This window comes from Amblyomma americanum, chromosome 6 (genome assembly GCF_052857255.1).
Source record: "Amblyomma americanum isolate KBUSLIRL-KWMA chromosome 6, ASM5285725v1, whole genome shotgun sequence".
In the NCBI taxonomy this organism is placed as follows: Eukaryota; Metazoa; Arthropoda; class Arachnida; order Ixodida; family Ixodidae; genus Amblyomma; species Amblyomma americanum.
In genome coordinates, this window is record NC_135502.1 from 15,749,018 (window position 1) to 15,769,643 (window position 20,626).

The 20,626-nt window shown below is 44.9% G+C and overlaps 2 protein-coding genes across 5 annotated transcripts in view; one reads left to right on the plus strand and one right to left on the minus strand.

The window, feature by feature from the left end:
* The window catches only part of LOC144136358 (uncharacterized), a 122,026-nt gene that overhangs the window by 66,988 nt on the left and 34,412 nt on the right, over nucleotides 1-20,626 (minus strand). The gene's annotated exons all lie outside the window — the stretch shown is intronic.
* The window catches only part of LOC144136357 (galactosylgalactosylxylosylprotein 3-beta-glucuronosyltransferase S-like), a 73,557-nt gene that overhangs the window by 634 nt on the left and 52,297 nt on the right, over nucleotides 1-20,626 (plus strand). The gene's annotated exons all lie outside the window — the stretch shown is intronic.

Below are 20,626 nucleotides of genomic sequence, written 5' to 3' on the forward strand. Positions count from 1 at the left end.
AAATAATTTTTAGTGTCCTGCTGTCCGATTGCAACATCGTCACAGTATTTACAGCAGCAGTAGATGAGAATTCACTATAATACCGTGTAAGGGCGAGCGTTGTTTCGATCATGATTTCATAAATATGCAGCGCGACAGTGCAACTGCTCTGCGGATGACCGAAACGACATTAAAAATTTTCCCACTCCTAGACATTGCGATAGGCCTTGATATTCCTTCAATGGCGGCCCACATAAGGCATAAGAGTTGGCGTTCCGACAAAGCAGAATTTCGGGATGTCTTTTCAGGCTACAGCTTGAGAAGTAAAATCGAAACCTTATTTTCTTCTCCCATGATTATTTATGGATCACATTTTTAAGTTTCTATGCCGTAAGTTTTTCAAGAAAAAGACTTTTCACGAACATTACTATATAAACAAAAAAAATGAAAGCAAAATTTTTTTATACAATCTAGATTGAAGTAAAGTACACATTGCACACTTAAAAAAAGCGGTTTTGAAATGTAATAGCATTGTTTTATTTCTCTTGCCATGGGCACGGCGTTCTCTGGTTAGCCAGGTCCCGCGACTCAAGTGACCATTTTCCCTGAAGCCTTTCTTGCTCGCTGCCGCGACTGGGCTTCGCGAATGTGAGCTATAGCGGTCGCTGCTGAAGCTACAAAAAGTAGGAAGTAGATACGAAGAAAGAGGTAGCATGTAACGGACATATGCTAAACAAGCGATCCTATGAGCGGTCTCGAGCCGTTGTTACTTGAGTGTGTAGGGCCAGCATGGAACCCAATGATTTCATATACCAAAGAGCTGTCAGAAGCGGTCACTAAGGTAACCGTAACGAGTTTGCTTGAAATCATTGGCCGTTCCTCGAAAATTCTCGCGGCTCCGTTTTTCAATTATGGGGCAGCGCTGAGCACACTTGGAAAGCGGGATCTCATTCTTGAAACACGACTCGTCGGGTGATAATATATTCTGTCTGCAGGCACAGCTGAATTTCGGATGTGCCCTTACCAAGTGGTACCGGGAAGACTTCAAAGGCAATGCGACCGTATCGTAATTTGAATCACGCCCAGAAGTGAAGTACATTAGATAACGCGGTATATTGGCGCCCTCTTTCAAGCCTGCATTATTACCCCTGTATTTTTAGACAACATATGGCGAAGAAGAACTCGCTAACCCTTCCGATCGCCAGGTTTCCGCAACAAGCAAACAAAAAACAAAAAAAAACCTGAGATGCACTGAATGTGCTTCCTAAGATCATTTCCCCATCTCGCGTTATTCTGAACTGAACTGAACATTCAGCCTGTGCTGCAAAAGTAGGAGGTCTTCCGCAGGGCATGACGTTGTTTACCACATCATTTTTTTTTACCCCTCATTTTGCTACAGACAAGCAAGCTGGCTGCGATTCAGGATTCGCTCGTACGGTTTTCATACAATGATTAATCTTCGATTTACCCTTTTATATAAACTCCTACGCATGTAACCAAGCTAACGGCTAAATATGCCGCTACTTCAAGTGCTGGCTACCTGAAAGCGGCCACCGCGGAAGCTTCTTGAAGCACGAATAAGCAGTTCCCAAGCGTATATATACTTGAGCCGTCATCTACACGACACTACAACAAAGACGAGTAGTGAACCGTTGTGAAAGAAACTGGGTCTTGCATTTAAAACATGTCTGCGCGTGAACAAGCACTTTTAAATGTCATCTAATGTCTGACACGGAGGTGAAACAGGAGGCTCATTTTTTCCAAGTTTGGGTCCACTTTCACATTTTATGCACGTAGCATAAAGTGACGTACAATAAAAAAATAAAGACAGCTGGAGATTGATCAGTGTAGCCAGAGGTGCACTCCGAATACGAGTAAAAAAAGAACAAGGTTAACTATCATCCACTAAGTGATTTCAAAAATAGCGAAAAACCAATTTTGTAACAGAGCATTCGACACTATAGCTGAGTGAGCGCTTTCTAAGAAAGTGTAATTTTCAAAGAAAACGTTTATCGGTGGACGTTCAATTGACTGGCTCAATGAATCATCTAGCAAGCACTTTGGGACTTGCGTAGCGGTTTGCGTGTCGCCTTATTGCGCTGTTCTCACTACTTCCAGTGTATAAGCGATTAATTGGGGGGGGGGGGGGGGGGGGGGGATTCTTTCTAGTTGTGCAGTTACTGCCGTCTTTTGCACTCTGTTTCCTATAAGATCACACATAAGGTTTTTGCTGTGGCTCACCGGACAAAAATGTACCTGGCGAACTCGCGGCATCAACGCGAATTCACCAAATCAGTTTCGCCGTGACTACCGTTTAACCAGGAGCCACGTATCTCAGGCAGTTTCGGAAAAACAAACTGGCGTATTTATCAGAATGGCTTGCTTATACAAAGATGTGGGTTAAAACAGAATACGTCACGCTCTTGTAAAACGCTTTTTTATCCTACAAGGTAAAAAGTGTAATTGATAAAAGAAGTAAGAAAAACTTTCCTCTAGTAGCTCTCGATTTCGCTGCATCTACCAGTGGTGCATGGCTTTTCGTAAAAGAGTGCCGCGGGTGTCCACAAGTAGCAATTGTTATTAGTAATAATCTTGGAGGGAATCCTTTTGCAAGTGTTGTATTTTGGTTTCGTAAAGGGTGCGTTCCAGACCCGGGAAGAGTCTCTAAACTGGCAAGCCAAATCAAGCAAAACAAAACCCCTTTAGAGTTTTGCATTCTTGCGGAAATTTAATATCAGATGACCTGGACTTAAATGGCCGCCTCTGAGAAAATAAATAGAGCAGAGATATGTGCTTAGTGCATGCTTTGTTTTGAAACATTTTAATATTTACTCTGTGCTTCATGTACAGATTGCCTAGCCAACAGTTTAGTGCATCCGTTACCGTGAGCACAATAAAGAATAAAGATCACGCCCCGCCGCGGTGGCTCAGTGGTTAGGCGCTCGACTACTGATCCGGAGTTCCCGGGTTCGAACCCGACCGCGGCGGCTGCGTTTTTATGGAGGAAAAACGCTAAGGCGCCCGTGTGCTGTGCGATGTCAGTGCACGTTAAAGATCCCCAGGTGGTCTAAATTATTCCGGAGACCTCCACTACGGCACCTCTTCTTCCTTTCTTCTTTCACTCCCTCCTTTATCCCTTCCCTTACGGCGCGGTTCAGGTGTCCAACGATATATGAGACAGATACTGCGCCATTTCCTTTCCCCCAAAAACCAATTATTATTATTATTAATAAAGATCACCCAAGCCAGCCGCATAACATCTTCGAAGCCCTCGATTCATTAACTTTTACTGGCGATTAAAAAGACACACTGCACCTAATTATCTTAACATAAGTTTATTATTTGAAACAACATATTTAACGCCAAGTTCCCGCTTATCTCTCAATAATCATAGCGTGGGGGCTCAAAGGCGTCTGGAAAACCGTAAGCGGCTCCCCGTTCTCTGAGCCGCTCACGGCTTTCTAAGGCCTCACTGTACAAACGAAACAGCGAAAATATTGTATAAAAAGACTTCGGGCCTTTTATTTATTCCAGAAGAAGGACAATACGGGCTGGTTATTACATGTCGCCGGAAAAGAAATAACAACGCTTTTTGAAGACGACGCAGAGAACGAGACAAGTGTATGTCTCGTTCTCAGCCCCGTCTTCAAAAAGCGTTGTTATTTATTTTCCGTTTTATTCATTGTTCCCTTCCTCTCACCGCACCATCAGACATGTGTGAGCGAACAATCCGCAGGCCTCGTTGTCTCACCACCGTCTGGAGAAAAAGCGATAAAACTTTCTGGAACGCTGTTTGAAGACTTGTCAGGGGCATCATACTCTGCAGGCGTTCACTGTCGTATTAGATGCACTGGAGGGGCGCACTGCAGCGCTTCAAGTAGTATGCCAGCGTATATCCGCAAGAAATCCATCAAAATCAAGAGAAGACTTCCTTAAGTGTTTAATAGCACTGTATAGAAACAGCCTGGGATGAAACAATTACATTTTGTTGCAACACGTGTGGGGCATTCATTTTAACTTTCTTTCATGTCATTTAAATTTTGCTGTTCACCTGTAAGCCTCAATTGATTCGCCATTTTTCACTGCGAATGTTCGCTTTTGGCAAGTATTCGAAAACAAATATTTCCTGTGCCGTCAGACAAAGGGACAGAGATGGAAAGAGACATGCCCAGCTTTCATGGGCGTCATTAATTAGCGCCATCTGTTGACCGCTAGTAGCGAACCGCGCATAAATAAATAGCTATATTCAACGCCATAGCATCAAGGGTCCAGTGTCGCAGAAAATACGGCGCCGTCGTCGATGTCGTTGGCTGTGAGGGAAAAAAACCCCAAAAATTCTCAGAGAAGCAACCTAGGTGGCAGGTGCGCCACCTAAGACACGTGAGGTTATGACGTCATCACAACCCGCCCACCGCATTGCGAGCAAATTGACCACCGTGGAAGGAGGAAGTTAATTAATTATTGGTTGCGAAAAGTTGCTCTGAAAGAGCAATTCACAAGCACCACTGCAGGGCAGTGGCGCATCGCTTAACGCTGCACCACTGCGTCAGGAGTGCTATGAGGACTCCGAGGGATCTATGAATGTAGAGTAGGGAATGAGCAATTCCACATACACTGGCCTTAACCAATTAACGCTATAGTGTCACACCTTTAAGGTGCAGCTTGTGTCTCCCCTCATTTTTTATATTTTATTTAGTTCAATTTAAGCAGCATGGGCTTGAACAAAAGTGAAAAACAAATCATGATGACGTTCAAGCCGCCATTTGCAAAGCACACAGCGGTCTTAAACGGGCCGACACGTACAGCGAAACATAAACGGGACAAAATTTATGCATAAAATAAATGCGCTAGCCACTGCCCTAACCGAACCTATACTCATATAATGAAATTAACAACGTCATATTGCCATAATAATACAATTCATAATGAACACTAAACACGAAATAGTTTACAATCTGCTGCAGGATCAAAGGAAGAAAAACCTCATTATATAGTTCTTAGCGAATGTGCCGCGTGTAAGCGTGCGCGTTCATCGCGCTACTTGTTTGTTGTAACACTAGACCAGAATACCCGAGCCTTCGGCGAACCAAGAAGCCCATTTCTAAATGGGGTTCAGCGCCGTCAATATCTAATAAGAGATTGAATTCCGATCCGTCCCCCATCCTCCTAGAAGCGTCGCTAACATTCTATGGCCAGGCGCAGTGCCGTTGTTTGCGTCCTCGGTTTGGATCTAGAGATGAACGCCTCCAAAGAGAAACACGCTCACTGCGAGGTGCGCCGGATTGACTTTCCTCATATCGGCAGACCGTAAAAATAGAAGGTCACAAATGCGCGTGATATGTCCAGATTGCTTTGCAATCAAACGACGAAAAAAGAGTAAAAAAGAGCACAACTGCACAACCGAAAATTCTGCCGACTTCACAGAACGGCACCGTGACCTGCTTTGCCCCCTCATGTCGCTACACAAACAATATGGCGCGCATTCAATTGCCTCTTTTTTCCCCCTGCCCGTTCCAAGCGTCCAAACGAATATCCTCGGCACCGCGATGGGAGCCCAATTCGTACCGTGAGTGCTTTCGAATGATGGCAGTAATTTGAGGACACGACGGGTGCTGCCCGTGTCAACATGGCGATCGCAATGCACGACCAGTTGACTTCTTTTTTACCCACCTTACTCATCGTCTCCACGTCTTAGACCCTGTCATGGCAAAATATTTCTCGCGTTCTTCTCAGCGCACCCCTTCGAAAGCAAGCAGAAAATAAAACTCAGCACTCGGTCCAAGTCATGAAAACAAGAGTGAAGTGGACGTCTGCACCTACGTTCCTGACCAGCTCACAGTTCCGTGCAGCCCGCAGGAAGGGTGCAGCTCTGTGCGTTCTTGTCAGCTTAGGGTTCAAGAAGCCCCTCAATCGGTACATTGGACGGCCTTATCTCGTCAGTGGAACTTCACCTGTCGCATTCTGGTTTTAGTTTTTCTAAAATCCGGGGGGTGGGGGGGGGGGGGGGGTAATACCAGGCAATATATTTTTGCCTTAATGCGGTTGCAAATCAAGTTATTGAGCAAAATATTTCATAATTTTGGGTTTATCTGATCGTATGTTGTAGCTTAAGACAGTTTAGTACAGGCGTTCGTTTCTTTGCAGGACAAAAGGTTTTTTTTTTTTTTTACACTGTTTTACACGCCACATGGAAACGGTAGGTTGTAGTACTGAAACATCTTCACCAGATCAGATGTATTTTCTCAAATTTATCCCAGTTATTTCATCACGAACATTTTTAACTGCTGCACAGCAATTCAGCGTCCGCTGAAGTCCTGTGTGCATTGTTCATAGATTATGAAAATATTGATTCAACATCACTTCGATCATTATAAACGCAGAGCAGCCTTGGCGCAGTACGCCGTAGCTTGGGTAGCGCTTGGTACAATGATGCAAATAAAACATTTGGCCAGTACTTGTGTTTCCGCTTCTTGCTTCCAAAACGTACAGAACGAACCTCATCTCAAATCAGTTGACTGAAAACATCTTTTGTATAAGCATAAGACAGGGGCTGATTTTCGTGCAGGGCCTTCAGCTCTGTACAAAAGGAAAGTGAATTCTTTAGACGGGTTCGTTTTTATGGAGGCAGAACGCTAAGGCGCCCGTGGGCTGTGCGATGTCAGTGCACGTTAAGGATCCCCAGGTGGTCTGAATTATTTCAGAGCCCTCCTCTACGGCACCTCTTTCTTCCATTCTTCTTTCATTCCCTGCTTCATTCCTTCCCTTACGGCGCGGTTCGGGTGTCCGCCGAGATCTGAGACAGATACTGCGTCATTTCCTTTCCCCATAAACCAATTATTATTATAAGACTTCTTTTCGGGTAGAAATCGGGTTTAACCCGTTATTCAGAAATCTGTTCGTGGTGGAAGAATGGGGTAAAATCGGCTTTTACCCGAAAATGAAAGACACTATATAAAGGTTTTCTTTTTTGCAAAGTGCAATATTAAAGCTGCGCTTCACTAAGGATCTGCAACTATATTTCAGGGACTATTCATAATCTTTGCACATTATGTACTTAAGTTTGGCCCGTGATAAGCCGTCACCCGTACAATGCCTGTTCAGAATAGCCACTAAAGTGTCATCTAAATTAGTACACCAAGGCGAACATCGCTAGTAGCCAGTGCGCTAGCCAGTTGTCAAAACTAGCGATGCGATAGCCAACGCCGATGAGATACTCTGCCATGCGCGCGGAAAAGACGCCTGGGGATATGTCCGAGCTTTGACAGCGTTGCATAAAATTATTCGGGTGACGTATAGATCGCGTTAGCTGCGTTCGAGAGGCAGACCGCGCCAAGAGCTGACGATCTCGCGCTGTCAAAGCAAAAGCACCGGAACGAGCCCCGCATGGTTCGGTTGGTGGGGGCGTGATAGGAGAAGACATATACCGTAAGAGACCAGGGAATATGCTGGGCGTCGATGGGCGGACCGCTTGAAAGGCGAGGGTGTTCGCGGGTCGACGGACAGAACGAAAATACCGGACAGAAAGCAAAGTGAGTCTCTGGCTTGTTTTTCGTATCGACCGAATGAGGCACATACTGCCCAGCCCCAAGCGTGGATGCTTGCGCCACCCATTGCTGGGTTATGGAGCCTCGAGAGTTTGTTTGTTTAGGCAGGTGCGGAGAAGATAAAAAAGAAGTTAATAAGGAAGTGCCACGTGTCTCTCTCTGTAAAGGAAAAGGATCTATCTATCCGCACTTCATTTGACGATGCCTTCGTCGAATATGTTGTATCCCGTACCGTTGGGGAACTGCCCGGTCCGACTGCCCGGAGCAGCCGGAGCACCACCACGTCAAGCACCCGCCACGTACATACTTCGACCAACTCCCCTTTTATTCCAGTTCAATGATGAATATATATACAGATGTGCGAGTCAGCTGACCAGATAGGGCGCATGCCTAGCGCCACCTAGTTTATACAAACATAACTACAGAATACAATACCACAGAATATGTAAAAAAACTTAGAAGCTGGTCTTTTTTTTTTACGCTAGTTCATCCAAAGGAGCCCAGATATCCAATACAGCCATATGAATGCTTACTTCTTTTTTTATCACAGTATCGGAGTACGCATGCACGGGCGCGCGCGCGCGCGCACACACACGCACACACACACCCACACACACACCCACACACACACCCACACGCACACGCACACGCACACGCACACGCACACGCACACGCACACGCACACGCACGATTAGGGGAATGTTTCTATTTTATTTTTATTTCTAGGGCCAATCAATGGGAGAATAATACTTCGATTAATCTGTCTCTTAAAGGAAATTACTTATAAAGCTGCAGAAAAACAACCATGCCCCCGGTGGGATCCGAACCCACGACCTCCGAATATTGCTCCGGTGCTCTACCAATTGAGCTACGGTGACGGCTGTCCAGCTGCTGCTTTCGTAGGCATTTATGTTTTGCGCGTAAGCGAACCTTGAGAGAGTGTGTATATATATATATATATATATATATATATATATATATATATATATATATATATATATATATATATATATATATATATATATATATATATATATATATATATATATATTCCCCCATAATTCCCCCAATATATATATTCCCCCAAAATTCCCCCATGCTGCTTGGTTGCGGTGGCTGCTGGCCGAAAAGTACCAAAAAGTACGGTAAATAAAATGCTTGAAACGAGAGACGAGGTGCACCCGTGGAGGCAAGGTAAAGCAGCGCAATCAAGAATACGAGTAGAAAAGGGCCACAAATTAATTCATTCTGCGAATGAATGTTCCCTATGATCAGCGTTACCAATTTCACTCGTTAGCCATATTTTTTTTTATACATTAGGAGTTACTAGAATCCTATACTTAGCAGTAATTATGGCCTTTTGTTTGCGACTCGGCGTTGTAAATATTTATAAAATTGCGCTAAATTAGGCACCGTTCGAGAAATTGAGCTGTTACATAAGCAATCAGTGTCTGCATTTTTCTCAGAAGCGAATCCGTTAGTACAAAACTCAGCGGTGGAAGTGACTTGTGTTTCTGTTCCATGCTGCGTAGGTTTAGCTAGCGCAGCAAACGTGTCGTTCGAGTCCAGCCCATTAAATCCTGGTGCTGCTGCAAATTGTCAAGTAAAAATAGATTCCCATTTTTTTAACACCTTGTGCCGCAACTCAGGCTCATTACTGCTTCTAAGGTCTGATGGCTTTCGAACATTTCGAACATAGCGCGACGTAATGCCTTCCGTGTGCAAATGGCGGAGGCGTAATTACCAAGGTCTAATTAAGGTGCATCCTAGCGAAAACAAGCTAGCGACAAGACTCTTCCGTTTTATTTTTTGCAAAAGCCTTTTGGTATGGCAATCCTTAACAAACCCCTAATAAACTTTTCTCACAGCCGCCCTTTACACTAAACTCCGAGTCATTTCCTCCGCTTCTGATATTGCTTACAAGTTGAAAGAAAGAAGACTCGTCTAGTGCGCTAGGTGGAAGGCTCTCAGCGCACTTCTAATTACCATTAATTATGTGTATTTTTTTAGTTTTTTTCTCGTGAGAAGTTCTCAACTATTTTTCTGTATACTGTGAACTCAACCAGAATGATGGCTTAATATGTTTGGTGAAACTACAAAAGCCATGTTAATGTATCGCAAGCAAAGAATCTTCGCACAACCAATCCAATGCACGACCAAAGCCGCAGAAGTCTTCTTTACCTCTTCAAATCACCAAATAACCCTCGTATAACCATGGGCTTCCTACTGATATCTCTAGTTGTACATCATAGACTGGTTGCTTGGCTATGAAAGCGGAAACAGTGACACTTCGTTCAGAAAAATTTTATCCCAAGCGAAGAAACAGGAGTGCGCAAAGGCTGCGTTATCTCGCCAGGTAAGGCCCAACAGTCTCCAGGCGGTTTGTTTTCTGTGTGTATGTCTTACTTTTTTTGTTTACTCGGCATAACATGCACAGCTTAAGAGAAGCAGCTGAAAACAACAAACGTAAGAATTCGACCAAGAGCAATGAAGGGTTGCGACTTCTGTAAGGCATCTGTAAAGAGCAAGCGCAGTAGCCCATAGCAATCGCGCATCAACAAAAGTGACGAAGATCATTTTCGCAATTTATAACTTACCTAACCTTCAGGGCTTGTAGGGGGGAAAGACATGCGCATTCCCGACTACGAGTTTTTTTTTTGCGAAATTCACGCTTTTTTCCTCCTCTGGTTCAGTTGCAGTGTTTCGATATGTCCATAGTAAATGCAGCAATTTGTAATCTTACTCCAAAAATAAGGCGCTCGAAACTGACCCAAACCTGGCCCAACTGTGAGGTTGTTTTTTTTTTTAACTATATTTCGAGCCTTACGTTTTCCCTACATATACTTCATGACAAGGATTCCTCGGCATAGAAAAAGCAAAAGTTTGCAGGCCTGCGCAGAGACTCTGTGCACCCCAATCCTTGGTCGATCCCTCTGTGTGGGCATGTGCCATTGAATGAGGATAAAAACAACAAAGACAAGTGACCCCGACCAAAAAGAAACAGCTTCTGTCAGAATCGAAGAAAGCAATGCGCCTAATTCTTTCCTGACTGACACTTGTGCCCTTTTTCCTTCGTACATCATTCAGAAGCTACAAGCATGACAAACAAATCCGGCGTGCTTCCTAAATATGTAAGACGGCCATGAGCGGAGGCGGTGTTAACGAGGCCTGCGCAGACCTCTAAATAAACATCGACGCTTACTGTGCACAGTGCTCGTTGCTTCTTTCATCCGCTAGGACACGCATCTACTCATCGACAGGCTTTGTTTCTACATGAACATCTCCTTCGCCAGTTCGATCATTCACCACGGATCAAGTTTACCCTGGCCGCTTCCATGATTCACCTGGTTCATCCTCACTGCATTCGCCTACCTATGTGTCAGTGCGCTGGCTTATCGGATCACAATGCAGCCCACGCTGCCAACGGCAACTCTGCATCTATTGGGATCAATGCACTGCGTTGCGATGTCTCTTACCCCTTTATCTTTTATCGACTAGAGTTATTAAGAGATAAAAGGCAGGACGCGAGCTCAAGAGCTACTCTATGGGTTCACAGACGTCGCTTACGTATCCTAAAGCAGGGCAGAATGGTGGGCCTGTTGGTATGGCATGTTAAAGAAGAAAATACCAGCCAAAAAAGACGAACCCACTGGGAGAGAACACAGGACAACGGCTGGACAGGAGGTGGTTGGTTCGAAACCCACCGCCGGACACCCACCGGTAAAAATGGGTACAAGCGGCCCCCGGCCTTGCGCACGGCTTTCTTTGGGGGTGTTCGCTTGGGGGAATCTCCGTAAACCCCGCTGCGCCCCTCGCGGGCCGAGTGCTCGCCCAGCTGCGAACGGTGGTACCCCTTCGGCCAACGCGGTTAGAAGGTTGTCCTGTGTTGGCCGTTGTCCTGTGTTGTTCTCTCCTGGTGTGTTCATCTTTTTTTTTGGCTAGTATTTTCTTCTTTAACTTACGTATCCTGATCGCTGATCCAGTAACAATATGAAGCTGCCAATGACTACGAAACCATAGAGCTTTGGCCTTTGTCCCAAACCTACAAGCAATCATTTGATGGCGCCTCTAACTTGCTTGAGAAGAACGGGCTCCAGCCTAAGAAGCCTCCGGGCACTTTGGCAATGAGGTTCGCGTTTATTGCTCCCTCCTTGGTAGCGCTCCAGGAAACAACGGGTCATCTGCGTGTCCGAGCAGAATAAGCAAGGCAGGCGCACTTTGATGCATAGTTGCGAAGCATTCGAAGTAAGTCAGCCCTCGCTTGTAAGTAGTCTGAGAGAAGCGCTCTATGGATTTCAGCTTGACCCGACATTTCTCTTCCCCAGCAGCGTTAACTCGGGCATGCTGCAATGATCTTAACGGGTGTCCTTCTTTTATCTCAAGTATCATAACAAATGCTATCTCAGCTCTCGCGTTAAGGCAATGGCTCCGACCGTGGTGTATGAGAAAAAGTCTGCGTCGTGTGCAAAGCGCGCCAGCAGTGCTGTCCAGTTGTTTCACGCTGGCCAGTAACCGTCCGCTATAGCCACTTGACGCTGCCACAGAGCAGAGGTGCGATGGACAGCACTCTCGAGAATCGCACGAGAGGCATGAGGATGTGCACGTGATGCTCAGGGGACGGGGACGGGCCCTCTAGCCTTAGGGCCACCGCGTGAGTCTGGAGGAGATAAGCAAATCAATTACGGCTCGATGGCTGAAAGGCCACTCGCTTCTATTTGAGCAGCTGCGCGCGTCGCCCACCGCGAGCGGAAACTATGCACGGCAGAAGTCGACATTGCGGAAATTGATGCACAATCTGTTGACCAGGCCGCTGAGCGAGTGTATAGCTCTTAGGACTTCTCGTCTGAAAAACTCCGTAAAAAGCTTAAAATAATAAAGAAACTGGCTGTATCTTTCTCTTAGAAAATAGGTGACGAAGAAACGATATGCTCGTTTGAATGGACCACTTCACTAAACACGTATAAAATCGGTGACTGTGCCGCCCTCATTCAGCACATAAAGACAGCGAGTGTCAGATTAAGGCGACTAACAGCAACGACTGAAAATCACAGACATAGGCAGAGGTATATCGAATATATTTTGTCCTCTATTGTTCCTGGCCTTAAGTCTAGTAGGGCATCGACATGCTCTTTAAAGAGCTTAATGAACAATCATAGGCGATGAAGCGAAGACATCCAGAGGCTTCTTACCCGCCATAATTGTGTACCTGAAGGTTGTGCCTAGCCCTTGTTAAATTAAATAGGGGCTAAACTGTTTATGTCCCGGTAGCTTCGCCTGTCCGCCTTTCACTTGCGCCACCTTGCGTCACAGACAAGACCAAACTGCTTCAGATAGTGACTGCTGTGCAACCTGTCCACCGCAAGACTACCTGAGCCTAGGACGCCTATAAGCTTTCTTTTATACTTCTGAACAAGTGCAACAGAAGAATACGACTGACTCCGTTACGTACGACCCAACTGTACAACACCCATCCCTGAATAGCTTAGTTTCTTCGCGCCAGCTAAATACGAATAAGGATGCCAGCAGAGACGCAAGTAAGCAGCCCCCTGTCACCCTTGAAGAAGGAGCCGAGCCGGCTCCGTTACGTCGAGATTTATTAAATTTAAAAATTTTGGTTGGAGATGTCTCGCAGTTTACTATGAGTCATCAAACCCAAGCAGACAGGCTATCTTCTTCTTTTTTTGAGCCACGGATTGCAGAAACGTCCATACGAAGCGAAAAATTGCTGTCCGTTGTTCTGATCGGGGAGGTTTTCTTTGCATTCTTGCCCGTTCAGTGTTTTCTTTTTTTCAGCTGAGGATGGTGTGCGAACTTTCCTCACGACTTTTTTCTTTGCAGGCTGCCACTGCAAAAAGTAGAGCCCGTGACTTCAGTGCTGCGCTCGTAACCTTGTCGTCATAGCAACCTTTCTCAGCAATTTCCTGATATTTTGCACTCGCCTTCCATACAACTCACGTCGCAAAGTAAAAAGAAATGGTGCTTTGAATACCGTTCCCTTCTGTGTTTATGAAAAGCACCTGACAGCAACCCAGAACAGTCCGATCTGAGAAATTTTTGTACATGACATGTAGCCTAGCATGGTACCTTCTGTTTTGGTTTCCTTGAAGACAAGGATGAAGACACTGGTGACCAGCGCCTTTATTCGAAGTGATTAAGCGAGGCACGGGGTGTCTGGACTGTAATTGAGTGCAAGTCCGAATTAGGTTCGCGAAAAAATACCGGGAACGAGGGAGCACAATGTCCTTATCGATGCTTAATCGTAAAAAAAAAAAAAACGATAGCGCGCTTCAGGCAGGGGGATCGATATGAAGGCTTCGCCTTAGAAAGTGTTAACCTTTTCACGCGCTAAGGAGGTTGTCCGCGCGTCTTTCGGGGAAATAATAACGCCGCGTTGCTGAAACTGATGGCTTTTAGCGCGTCCAATGGCCCTTTTCTGCATTATTTTTGTGGCATAGGCTGAATGGCAGAATTGGAATTAATAATAAGAAAAAAAACGCTCTACCATTGCTGTCACCACGCAGAAAAATAATACACGCTCTTTGTATACCGACAATCGATATTTCCTGGGATATTTGGGCCTCATGGCTCGGCCGATGCAGTCAAGCTATTCACAACCATGGGCCTCTCTCAACCTCGGTGGAAGTGGCCTATGTATACTCACGTGGCTGAGACGAAATGAATATGGTGCACTACGGAAGCGTCACGTAGAACTTACTGCACTACGTCGCAGTACGTTGGACAAAAACTATCGTTTTGCGGCCTCAGTGAGGCATCAACAAAACGCGGAGAATTACCACACCACGAATGCCTTGCATTTTAGTGCATAGACGCGTTCTCGGGCTCGCAGGCGACATTTTCGCGCACGCTGTTTTGCATCAGCACTGCGGAGGTAACCTACGCCAGGTCCAGGCCCAGCTGAATAACAATAAAGACCACCCGTTTATTTATAACGCTATACTGCACAGGTGGTTACGCACGTGGGACGATCGGTTATTAATGTCATCCAAGTTAGATCAAATGAATAGCCGGGCTAGTCATTCATGGTGCGCACAACAGCGCGAAAAAAGGTTACTGAGGAGAAATCACACGTCTGCGCGCGTTCTTCTTTAAGCGAAGGTCGGTAAATTTTTCAGTAACTCTCAGACTGCGATAGGTAGGTAGGTGAAAACTTTATTTATGAGCCTAATGGATGAGTCACTGCCTAAGGTTGGTCTGGCTCTTGATCCCGGGCGGTGGCCAACAGTCCCTGACGTGCGGCGACCTCTCCAGCCCACTCTACCAGCCGCCTTTGTGAGGCTGGTTCGGAGCTGGAGACCGCGATCTCCCAACCCTCTTTGTCCGTGAGGTTCCAGCGAGATGGTGGTTAAATTCTCGGCAGAGATATAAAATGTGGTCAAAGTTGGCTTTCCGAGCCCCACAAAGGGAGCATTCGGGTCTGTATTGGACTGGGTGGATAATGCGCCCATGGTGCGGAGAAAACTTTTTATCCGCCGGATTTGCGGACGCCGGCTGCTCATGCTCAGTGGCCCCTTCCTGGCACCTTGTCTCTGCCACTGCGCCGGCGCAGGTGTGCGGAATCCGGTGTGCGTGTATGTTAATGATTCTCCGCTCTCCTAAAACTCTCTAATAACTACGAGGGTATAACATGTAACTGAGCACTTCCATAATATCGATAAAAGCAAATAAATAGCAACCCTGCGTGGCTAAGCCGCACCCTTATGAACTAACTGGTCATTTTTAACTAGCAGTGTAAGCTCAATATAAGGGCCTTCTTAATTTCTGATCTCGACACGATGAGGCAAGCGCAACTACATTTCGAATTTTTAGCAACCAAAGGGCGCCCCACATACCGAGGTTAGACGCTGAACTTTCGGCGGCATGAAAACTATTCGCGGTTTTGCTACGCGCATTCGCGACAGTTTCTCTTAGAACTATGTTACGCCCATTATTTCTGCAAACTAATCATAGTACATAACATGCATAAATTATTAATTTCAGTACTGCAAGGGGCAAGGAGACATTAAGCGGAGAAGTTGACCATCCCTTTTTATATTCCTAGCAAAGTATGCTCTAGAGCGTTTCAAAGAAAGCGCAGTGCAGTTTGCTACAGCCATCAAAAGTGCGCTCGAATGATAAGCAAGAATCTCTCCATATTCACGTCTATTCATTAGTGTTACACAGAAGTTTAACGTTTCTTTCGTTTTCGCTGTGAAATAAAAATAGCTTATTCATTAGTTTCTTGCGCTGTGTGTTGCCAACTAGTTTTGTGTGGAAGGAAATGTAAGGTGGTTTTCAAGCCATTTCTCTTTCGTATTCCTTCGGTGGAGCTCATTTTCAATGAGCATTAAGTGCCGAGAAATATTTGCTGGATTTTCTACACCTAACTCGCACGCCACACGATGCCGAACTCGGAAACACTTCTTATTAAAGTCCACCACGCGGGCCCTCACTTCACTTGAAAACTATCTTCACGTACTAGGCCATGGAGTTCTGTGCCGCTTAAAACTGCTGATTATTTTAACAGAAGAATACTGCAAGTAATGCTTAAATTCCTAACACATAAGGAGCCCAACACGCTCCCTGTTTTTGAAGCACGCAGAAACAATGGAAATTCACTCTAAGCGCTTCTTTTCCCATGTCAAGTGCTTCACACTACGTTCTCAGAAATACTGGCGAGATTTACTAAGAAACGAATCCATTGTTACACTGCAGCAAAATCTTTAAAGGGCTGACTTACCTACTTACACGAAAAAGACAGCAATCACAGCAAAAGAGGGCAGCACTGTTGTGTCTTAAGCAAACCCTCGGCTATTGCAAATGAGCCTCATGTGCCTGACGCTACATGAGGACATCGTTAGTGAGGTTGAAAAGCTCAAGTTCTTACCGACTCCGTCCTAACAAGAGCTTTTGACGTCTTCGGGACTCAGACGTAACGCAGAGACCTTCCTGGAAACAGGATAAGCTACTACGTTTAAAAGCTGGTTCCCTGAACTCAGCCCTCTTTTATGCCTATTATTTCTAAAAGACATCCGAAAACAATGCTTTGAATAAAATATAGGTATGTTCACAGGGCCTTAACAAAATGAAAAGCTACATTAGGACCTCATTGATACCAAGAAAGTCAAAGACCATTCAGAAGAGAAACTAAGTTTGGGAGAATCCTTAGTAACGAACGCAGAAGCACGCGCATTACGCATGGTTGTACCCAGCCGTTCAACAGCTCACACGCACTATAAATATCAAAAGCGCAGTCAAGAGAACCAGAATTGTGTGCAGTCCTGACCTGACGTAATTCCTGGTTTCAAGAGAAAATGAATTCTGCACTAAGATTTCGAAAACTTTAAAGGTCAAGGTCAAAAGCACGCCATTATTGAACGTTTAAGATCTCTGCTAACACATTACCGCTACCTTTATTATTCTTAGCACGAAATAGATACTGTTGAACAAAATAGAGCGTATACATAGAGAACAAGATAGAGATATAGAGATAATGGTTGCGTCTTTGCGCGCCGAAGGTGCATCACAGTTTGCGCGGCCGTATTCAAAGAGCAGAAAATCGAAATGCGGCGGTGTGTGTGTCACTGAGAGTTGAATAGCAGAAAGGCTTGCTTTAAGTGCGTGCTGTGTCAAGCGTAGCGCTCTGTCGCGGATTTCCCAACGTGAAACGCAAAGCCATTACCGGTTCACTCAGGTCTCGTCATCTTACTATCGCCGAAATTACGCATGAAAAGAAAGTTGTTTCGAAGTTCCCCGGCTGTTCACGAACAGGTACAAGCCTCTAGTTTCATCGTTTCGTTTCGGGCAGGAACGCCGTTTATTTTTTTTTACCATTGCTTTTTTTCTCGGTGTCGCTCTTTCATCAGAAGTACACGAACAGTTCCTTCGCACAGACCATGACAAGCACTGTCACGTGACAAAGCCATGTGGATATACCTGAAGCAGAGAGCCAGAAACAGCTGGCACATAGCTAAGATATTCAAGAGCATACTTTCAGCCAGTGCGTTTGCGCAAGACGACACTATATGACACCGCTTGAAGAAGTTGCTTTAGAGAATTTCAAGACGTAGTTCACAGCAGACCGGAGCGAAGAAGAAATGTGTGGAAGATGGAGACAGCCGGATGATCGTGAAACTCTGTTCGTTAACCGGGGAGGGCTCGTCTCGGAACTAGGCGCGAACAACGCAGTGAACCCGAAGAATGTCTAAATGGAGTGAAACGCGATTGGCGAGACTGACGCAACCTCCTCTCAGGCCGCATTCCCTCAAGTTTTTCAGAGTGCAGAATTTGAAGGTGAAGAGCTGCTGCTTCAAGGACAATCACATATAAACTCCGCCGCCCTTTTATGTTTGCAATGAATTGCGCTCTATCTGTCGTCTTCTATTTTTCCTGTGTACGTCTTGTCGTTTGCGCAACGCCATCCCAAGAAAGCTATGCACCAACTCGCCTAGCAATAAGTTCTTTACATAACGCATTCTTGAAGTCATGACTTAAGATGGCTTGCTTAGGTTTCCTACTCTTACCGTAGGAAGTACAAAATCACTCCTTATGAGGGCTTCATAGTTAAAAAAGCAACTTGTGCTCGCTTGTTCACGTGTCGGTATACGTTGGGAAGTCTCTCCGCTTTCGTCAGATGCATTCAAAGGCTGTCAATGCATTCCAACTCGTGTCATTCACGTTGCTGTGGACGTGTGATAAATTTCGGTCGTGTCTGAGGATTAAAAACCTTTTAACGATGTAGTTCTTTCACGCCAAGTAAGGAAAGGGCCAGTGTAGAGTTGTACATCTATTTCATGGCGCCAAGCGTAAGAAGCAGATAGTGTATAGTGTATAACACGATGTTGATGTAGTATTCAGGGATTCGCAGATCGTTAGTGCTCGTTTTTTGGTGCTCTAGAACGTATGAGGACTGCGGCAGGCTGGACATTTATAAAGGTAAGAAGCATGTAGTTGACTCCATCCCGTACAACCTACGGATACGGATACTAGACACAAGTTGCCATCCCTGCCTCCAAACATGAAAGTATGAGAAATAGGTTTGCCTACTTTTACGCGATCTTTATCACATTAGACAGAATTTTTTTTTTCACTTCCTAGTTCACTGTTTATCGACAACACACTCTAGAAAGTTCTTCGGAATTGCCCTCCTTGAGTGTGTCACCTAGCTGTGTACTAATCAATCTGTAAGAATGAGATAATTCGTGAAAAGGGGATGTCAAGGATTTAAAAGGTTAGGACCGGTCAGGTTGCTATCTTAGTCCGGAAGGTTTCTGTCAAGGTGATCGCTAATCGAACTGGACCAACCATACACTTCACTTAACCAAAGAACCAGGTTGGTTTTCGGAAGAGTATGTAGATCTCAAAGATAACGAAAAGCGTTTGTCTCAGTCGAAACTTCCGCATTCATGCAGTAATTGCGTAACAAGGGTGTACAAGAGAGTGACGAAAGGTACTGGAATATGGGGACCATGGTTATCTACACGGAAGGTGATAAAATCCCCACCAGGAAGGGTGTCACGCAGGGAGATGCCTTCTCTACGCTACTATTCACCGCGTGTTTACAAGAGGTATTGAGAGAACTAGATTGGGAAGAGTCGGGGATAAAAAGTAATGTAAAAACCTTCGTAATCTGTGATTTGCGAATGATGACCTTCTGCATTATAACTCATGGAACTAACTGCTAACCTTGATTGATGACTTAGACAGCTAGAGTAGAACAATGTGTCTAGAAATTACCATGCAGTTAACTTAACTGGTGCTCACGAGACTCGGAAAGGATCATAAATTTACGATAAGCAGCGAAGCTTGGAAGCCGTATAGGAATACATCTACATAAGGCATGTGGTAACAGCTGATAACATAGGAGAATACGAATGATGTGGAATGCATTTATACTCTCATGTAATGAACACCAGTTTATCAGTATCCGGCAAAAGGAAAGTATATAACAGCTGTATCTTACCCCATTCACCTATGGCTGAGGAGCATGGTGGCCTAAGAAAAGGGCTGAACTTAAACTGAGGGCAAAGCAGTAAGTTATGGCAATTAAAGAGTATGAATGTGCTCAGGTTTTCAACGACGCCTTCTCATCAGTATTCACCAAAGAAGACATTAGCGCATTCCCTGACTTAGATATAATCCAAGATATTTGCATGCCTGAAATAGTTATTAATGAAACTGGTATTTTAGCTTTATTAAACAATCTTAAAATAACTAATAGTTCGGATCACCTCGGTTTCAACAATAAGTTGCTGAAGAACACATCCCAAAGCATTAGCGCTGTGTTGTCCTGTTTGTTTTCGCAATCATTATCGCACGGATTAATTCCTAATGACTGGCGGATAGCCAAAGTAATACCTATATTTAAATCAGGTGAGCGTTCCTCTCCATTAAACTATCGACCCATCTCGTTAACCAGCACTGTTTGCAAACTACTCGAACATATCATTCACAGCCAAGTCATCAGCTATCTCGAAGATCATAACATTATTTTCGATTATCAGCACGGTTTTCGCAAGGGATTTTCTTGTGATACTCAGTTAGCTGGCTTTATTAATGACTTACAATTATCACTTCACGCGGGCTTTCAGGTCGACGCAGTGTTCCTGGATTACTCAAAAGCTTTCGATCGGGTTCCTCATCAAAGACTTCTACTGAAACTAGCACAGCTTAATATACACCCTAACGTGCTCGCTTGGATTAAGGACTTTCTGTCATCTAGAACTCAGTTTACCTCCGTTAATAATTCTAACTCTTCCTCTGCTAATGTGACATCTGGGGTACCACAAGGAAGCGTGCTAGGGCCTTTGCTTTTTCTAATCTATATTAATGATTTACCTGCCTGTGTAATATCTAGACTTCGCCTTTTCGCTGATGACTGCGTAATTTACCGTAACATTACTACAGACAGTGACCGCCAATCTCTACAATCTGACCTGAACGCAGTAAGCTCTTGGTGCTCATCATGGTTAATGGCAATAAACGTTTCTAAAATTAAACTAATATCTTTCACTCGCCGTACAGCTCGCATTCCAACCACTTATATTCTAAATGACAATACTGTGGAACTAACATCAACATACAAGTACCTTGGGGTGCACTTTCAG